Raw genomic sequence first — 7231 nt, 5'->3', positions numbered from 1 at the left:
TTGCAGCCATGTCTCTACCACGGCACTTCCACCTCAGTGGAGATAACATCAGACCCCAGACCACCAACACCCACCTCCCCACAAATGCCATACATAGCACAGGCCATCCCCCGAAAGCATAGTTACACCGTGAGATGCCACCCCTCTGCAGCACAATGCCTGGTGTAAGTGCACTACACTCTCGGAGTACTACAGCAGTCCAACAAAAGGCATGGGAACACAAGCAGTTTCCAGCAGACCCACAGCACACACGTTATCCCCTGCTCTGTCCCTCTCTGGTCATATATGGACATAGACACAGGAGCACCCACGCACAAGAGAGAGGGGGAGAGAAAGAGCGGGAGACAGACAGAGAGAGATTGCCTCACTCCATGCCTTGACTGTTTGGCTGTAACTCCCTGGCTGCTCTGGAGAGCAGCTGAGCTGGTAGGCGCCATTTCCTAGAAGGCTGTGGATTTGGCCTCAGCTGATCAAACACATGCTAGGAGGTCCACGTTTGAACTCTGGCTCCAGGGGTGGCTGGGATGTGGTCCCCACCAATGAACTGCAAGCAGCAGCTGGCTGCTGTGGGACACCCCACAGGGAGGGGCTGATGCGACTGAGCTTAGTGGGTGGGGGCCAGGCAGGGCCCAAGCTGACTTAGTTGGGGTGAGGGGGCGTCCAGAGTTCAGGCGGCTGGTGGCTGGGAGGGGGAACACAGGAATGCCTCACCAGCAGGGGCCTGAGATAGAAGCTGAGTCATGAGGTAAGGAGAGAGGCTGTGGTGGGAAGACAGGAAGTAGGGTGGAGGGGCAAGAAAGGCTGGGAGGGGATCTTGATGCTCCTCTAGGCTCTTCCCTCAGGAAATGACAGGCAAGCATGGGGAAGGGAGGCAGGCAGAGGGAGCCAATCCTGGAGACAAGCATAGGACAAGGACTAGAAATGAGGCTTTGAAAGATGAGTACAAGGCTAGTGGCTGAGACTGAGTATTGAGCGTGGAGCCTCCTGGCTGTCCAGATGTGAGGGCAAAAGATTAGAATTTGGTCAGAAGGAAGAACCACCGGTAAGAACTTAAGGTATGCCATTATCATGGACCAAACCATGAACAGGCGCTATGGTTCTGACTCCAAACATCACCTACAGGCTGATCTTTTGAATGCTTGGTACAGGTTGTGGCACTACTTTGAGGGCTGTCGAGCCTTTAGGAGGTGGGGCTTGGCTGGTGGAAACAGATAACTTGGGGCGAGTCCATGTTCTCTGCTTTCTGGTTTGCTGGCTGTGAAGAGCCGCTGCCTCATCCTCCTGATGCCACAGACTGAAGCACTTTTCACACCATGACAGGGGGCCTTATGTGAGAGAAGCCTAGTGATGGGGCTTCCCATCCTGCAAACAAAGGGAACCATACAGACTCGGGGCTCTCAAAACTCCCAAGTCAGCAACAAACCACCTCTGCCTTCAGGTTGCCAAGACAGTCATAGCCTATAGCTTCCTGTAGTAAGCAGGGCAGGACTGCCAAGTTCAGACACTGGTCAGCTCAACTTCTGACCTCAGTAGGACCCAAATGTGGGAAGATGAAAGGGAGGACTTTGGCTTATAGAGGTTGCCATCTTGTTCAAGAAGCCCCCAGGCAGTTGACTCAAACCTCATAATTGATGTATTTACATGTGGCTTATGTGAAGGGACCTGAATGAACGCCCTCCCCCCGTCCCATCCACCCAAGCTGAACATAGGGAAACCTTATAGCTGGACTTTAATTTTATGTCCCCAGATATCCCTGAACCTCAGAATGCTGTGGTCTTGGTCTACCCCGGAAAGCAGACCCTATGAGTTGGGAGCTAACCCAGTCTCCAAGGACTCTCCCTCTCCCTCCCAGACGGAGTTACTACCATCCACACAGAGCCAGCATTTCGTTCTTCCTGAAGCGTGAGCTCATTTGAGTCCCGCAACAATCCGGCATGGCTAACAGAGCAGCGTCCTTTTCCCTGTGAGGAAACTGAGGCCCGGGGAGGTGAAACAGCCACCACAGTCACAGCAGCAATTCCAACACTGACTCCAGATACGATACCTCAATTGGAAGGGTTGCCGGGACCACTTGATGCTAAAGTGTGCATTTTCCAGGTCTCAAGTGACACAAGAAGGTGGAATGTTTGTGCCTAAGTAGAAGTCCAATAAGGGGATTGGGCCATGTCAACTGTCCTCAGAAAGGGGTAGGTAGGGCTGTGGTAGGGACTGGGGAAAAACTGGCTGCTTCTTTAACATGTACTAGGTGCCAAGCACTGGAATAGATACCTGATACATGTTGCTTCACTCAGTCCTTATAAAACTCAGCGTGGTAGACAGACCCTCACCCTACAGAAGGGAAAACAGAGGCTCAGAAAATGCTATCGCTAATCCTACATTCACACACTGAGTGAGACAGTTAAGAATTAGTCCTGTGTCTAATTCCAATACCCGTGTTATTTGAGGAAGATCCTCTAGCCCCTTTTCTTGCCATGTGACCAGCTGCCTTGGTACCCATTCAGTTGCTAAGGAAAACATGTCCCTGACCTAGCTTTAGTGAGTAGCCTTTGGAAATCATGGAACTGAGAGGATAGGGAGAGGGGAACTGTGGGGGAGGTAAGAACTCTGATCATTTGTGGGAGAAACCAGATTCCTCTGGGGAATTGAGAGCAGTGTCCCCTCCCGCTTCCCTTCCTTTCCCCTCCTTCTCACCGCAGTCTGCCTGGGGGATGGAAGAAATGCCCCCAAAGGGCAGCCTTTTGGCAGATGCAGGGCTGCAGGCAGCACCACAGAGGCCCACATCCTGGGTCACCTCCCACTCAGAACCGCAAGGAATCTAGACAAGAACTTCAGCATTTCTCTGAACCACCACATCGCTTGTCTCTCCCCTGTGCTGGCATTTCTTCCCATCCTCTTGCCTCTGCCTGAGCACAGAACCCCAGCTTCAGGACACATTCCCATCCTTTCCTTGTGTGGCGCACCAAAGAATCAAGTTCTAGGAAGGGCTCTTCCTCCTGTCTCAGAACGGCAGGGTCAGCATCCCTTGATTTGAGCCTGTTCAATGGGCAGGCCTTGCAGAGCCTGCCCACCAAGATGTCCAGAGGTTTCCTTCTTGATCCCGAATCCCTAATTCTTTTCTTCCATCCAAGCACAAACCAGGCCCGACACGGCTTAGCTTAGGTGAACTTGCGTGTGTTCACTTGGGTGTGCGCAGGGTGCCATGGTCATAGACTCTCTAGTACCTTTCTGCTTGAGCTTTAGTGAGACTGAAAGAATGCCACTGTAAGACTGTCCCAGCAGCAAATGAGACTGGCATACCCAGCCTTCTTCCAAAAATTAACGGTTGCAGTGCCTTCTTCGGTTCTGTTTTTGAGTCCCCCAGAATAATGACAGCGGGCAGTAGAATGGCGCTAAAATCAAGGCTATTATAAGAAATGTATTGCAGTAAAAGCAAGGTAGCAGAAATTAAATAGACTCAGTGAGTACACTCGTTGGATTCTTGACTATTGTAACTTGCAAATAAATAATAAACCCAGAAACACCAAAATTAACCAGACCCAAAGTCTATACAACTTAACGAACTTATATATAAATTTAAAGTTCAATGTGACACTTCCCAGCTTCCGTTTTCAGCACCAACCCGTCACCATTTTTACTGCCCTTCCGGTCATCAGCACCACGATTATCACCATCAATGCCACTTCCATTACCACGAATGCCCCTGTCATTACCTTGAGTATTAGCACCTTCATCAATCACCATCATTACGACCTCTCTGCAAGTACCACACCTCCCATCTCCACCACCGCTGTATCTGCTGGATTATCTCCCCTTCATCATCATTGCTATTGTTGTCAGCCCAATTATCACCTCATCCTCCATCTCTTCCTCAACACCATCGCTTCCTCTAAGATAACCCTCATTCTTATCATCACTCCCTCTATCAGCATTACCAAATTCATCCATATCCTCGCCTTCAGCACACCATTGTGTTAGACAATACCTGAGGAATCCACTTAAAGGAGGAAGGATTTTGAGGGGGAGGGGCCGGAGCTTTGGCACAGTCCATCCATCAAAATGAGGAAGGCATGGTGAAGCTCCTCACATGATGGTGACCAGTGAGCAAAGAGGAAATGCTTGAGGAACTAATGAGCTCTCCTTCCCCATCTTATTTCTTCTGGGCTCCCAGCTTAGGAAATGGTACCACCAGCATTCGGGATCACTCTTCTCCCTTCAGCCAGCCCTCCGTGAAAATGCTCTCGCAGACACACCCAGACATATGCCTTGGCAGTCTCCTAGTGGCTTCTCAATCCAAGCAAGTCAACGAGCGTCACCATCATAACCACCATGACTTCCCTCATACCTCACTGTCACCCTCATGGTCACCTTCATTGCTGCCATCCTTACCGATGCTATTGTCATCGGCGCTTTCCTCGTCATTTCGTCATGTGCAAAAGGTATCATCTCGGTCCCTGCATTCATGGGGCCACAGGCAATGGGAGGTTTTCAGGGAGAAAAGAAAGAGGCAGAGGGCAAAAACCCAAAGTGTAAGAATGTAGAGGTCCTCCAGGGAGGCGCATAGGCCTATTCTGCAGAGTGTGGGGATGGGAACTCGGACTCCAGGACTACAGCAGCAGGACAGGCAGCTTCTAAGCCACAGGGAACACGTACTTTACAGACCCCCTTCAGTTGAGCTTCAGAAGTAACTTGGGTCACAGCAAGCATAGATGGACTCAAAGAGGCTGAAGCCAAAGAGAAGGGTGTCCAAGCAGCTAGAAGTGGAGTGGAGGGGGAGCAGCGGACTGTTATTGAGACAACTAAAACTAGCTCTCAAGAATCCTAGACTTGGAGGAAGGACACCAGAGACCACCCTCCCCGACCCTACCAATGACATATATTGTATGTCTATCTTCTTTGTTTCCACAGACTTTGAGCCTTAAGGTACATCTCTGCATTCTAGGGACCCTAGGGAACTTTAATAAACTTTCCCCTATAACCCATCACTTAAAATCTGAACTTGCTCCACTTACTCATTAATATGAAGAACAGATGGGAAATTAAAGGTAACTAGGCACTCTGAGAGGACTAAGGATAAAGGGGACAAACATAATTATGTCAGGGTCACTTTTGCACAGGATAATATACCGAAGAAAATGGAAATGGCCACAGAGCAGTCCATTACAAGAGCAAGGCCAGGATCAGCAAGCTGATAACAGAGGCCTGAGGGTGGGGCAAAGCACTAGGCACCTAGCAAGACAGCTCCCCCAGCCCAGCCTAACAGGTCAGTAGACCCAAGGAAAGGGTGACGAAAGGCTGTGTGTTGAGACAGTTGTTCCATGCCTGCTGACCTGACACTGGCTCTAATACTGGAGGGAATTAGTCTAGGGAACTAAGTCTACTTAGTCTACTTAGTCTAGGGAACTAAGCTAGTTCTGCATCCTAAAGGAAGGACTTGGAGCCTAAGGACTCCAAACATGGAAGAATTTGTAATTGATGTTATATTCTAAAAAGTTCTCTAAGCTAAGGGTACCATCCTAGCTGTGTGGCCTTGGGCAAGACATTTATTCTCCTTGAACTTGTATCCCCATTATTGCAATTAAAAAAAAACCTTTAGAAGAATAAAATATTTCCTGAACATAACAGCTGGTAACAGGTGTTGTTTTTTTTTTCTGCAAGGGTCCAGACAGTGACTAGTTTAAATTTTGTGCCTCTAGGGACCCTGTTGTAACTATTTGACTGGGCTGGGGTAACACAAACAATCATGGATGCTAGGTAAATAAACTAACATAGCTGTGTTCAATAAAGCTCAGTCTTTAGCAACAGGCGACAAGTCATCTTGGCCTGAAGGATGTAGATGCTGACCTTTGAACTAGACATTGTGCTAACACTTTAATTCAGTGATCTCATTTGATCCTCAAACACCATGTATGTATGTATGTATGTATGTATGTATGCTATTATACACACTCGTTTTTCTCCATATATATACACTAATAATAGTATACATATGTATACACTATTATTAATATTATTTACATTTGATGGATGGGTAAACTGAGGCATTAAACAGTCAAGTGTCACGCCCAAGGAAGTGGCCTAGGTGATCTTCCTGCATAAGAAGTTTGCCTCCTGAGCCCACAGTCTTAACCTTTACACTACATGCCTTTCAGAATGAAAACAATGATAATAGAACAATCCCAATCATTGCTTGGATTTCCATGGATTCATACACTATCGGAAAAGTGATCAGAAACACAGAGGCTCTCCCTAAGGAGTGGTGTCCCACCGGTGCGACACAATCAGTTTCACATTGTGTCCAAAGTCGTTTACTGTTCATCGTGGTTTAAAAAAAAATGACTTAGTATTGTTTTCAAAAATGTGAATTGACCCAGTGTTATCTCTGTAACAAAGTCCGTCTCACGTGCCTTCAGCTTTGTTTCCTGGAAGGAGCCCAAAAAGGCTGAGCTTTCAGCTGCTGGCAAGGAATGCTGGCAAGGATGGATGTCTCTCGGAATCCACAGGTCCATTGTCCGTTGGTCCCAAACAGAGAAGCAGGGACAGTGGGTCATGGCTGGCATGCCCAGTGCCCCTGGATTATCATTAAGCCTGGAGGGGGTGAGTTAAATATTCCCACGAGCAACCAAATGAAGTGAGACTCAAGAAAAGCAGAGAAGTACTCAAGGGCCCAGACTAGAGTAGGATATAAATTACTTTTAACTGGACAGGGCAAGAATTGCAGCCGAGCAAAAGGCAAGGAGCAAGTGGAAGGCTGTTCACATCCTCACCTTTTCCATGTATCTGTCTTACCCAGCTCCCATTTCCCTATCTGTAAGGTGGGGATGCCAAATGGTGGCTGAATGGTGCCTGTTGCCAGGTCTAAAGGGCAGAAGGAGTGTCTAAGGCTTCTGAGGCAAGCAGTTTTAGCCTGGAAAAGAGAGCTATAGAACTAATCTTTAAACAATATGCCAGGCTTGACTGGGCTATAAGATGAGTTCCAAGACAGTTTAGGCTATAGGGTATGACCAAAATAATAATGATAATAATAATAATAATGTAATAAATTAATAAACAAAGTCAAAGGCAGTGGCACATATTTGTAGTTCCAGCCCTAAGGAAGTTAAGACAAAGGGATCAGGAGTTTGAGGCCAGCCTGGGCTACACAGTGGGACCTATCTCAGAAAATGTAAAACAAAACAACCCAATATCCTAACTACATCCCATAGGAGCTGTCAAAAGTATCTTGGAGAAAATT

The sequence above is a fragment of the Arvicola amphibius genome, chromosome X (assembly GCF_903992535.2).
Source record: "Arvicola amphibius chromosome X, mArvAmp1.2, whole genome shotgun sequence".
NCBI lineage: Eukaryota > Metazoa > Chordata > Mammalia > Rodentia > Cricetidae > Arvicola > Arvicola amphibius.
This window is presented reverse-complemented; position numbering follows the sequence as displayed.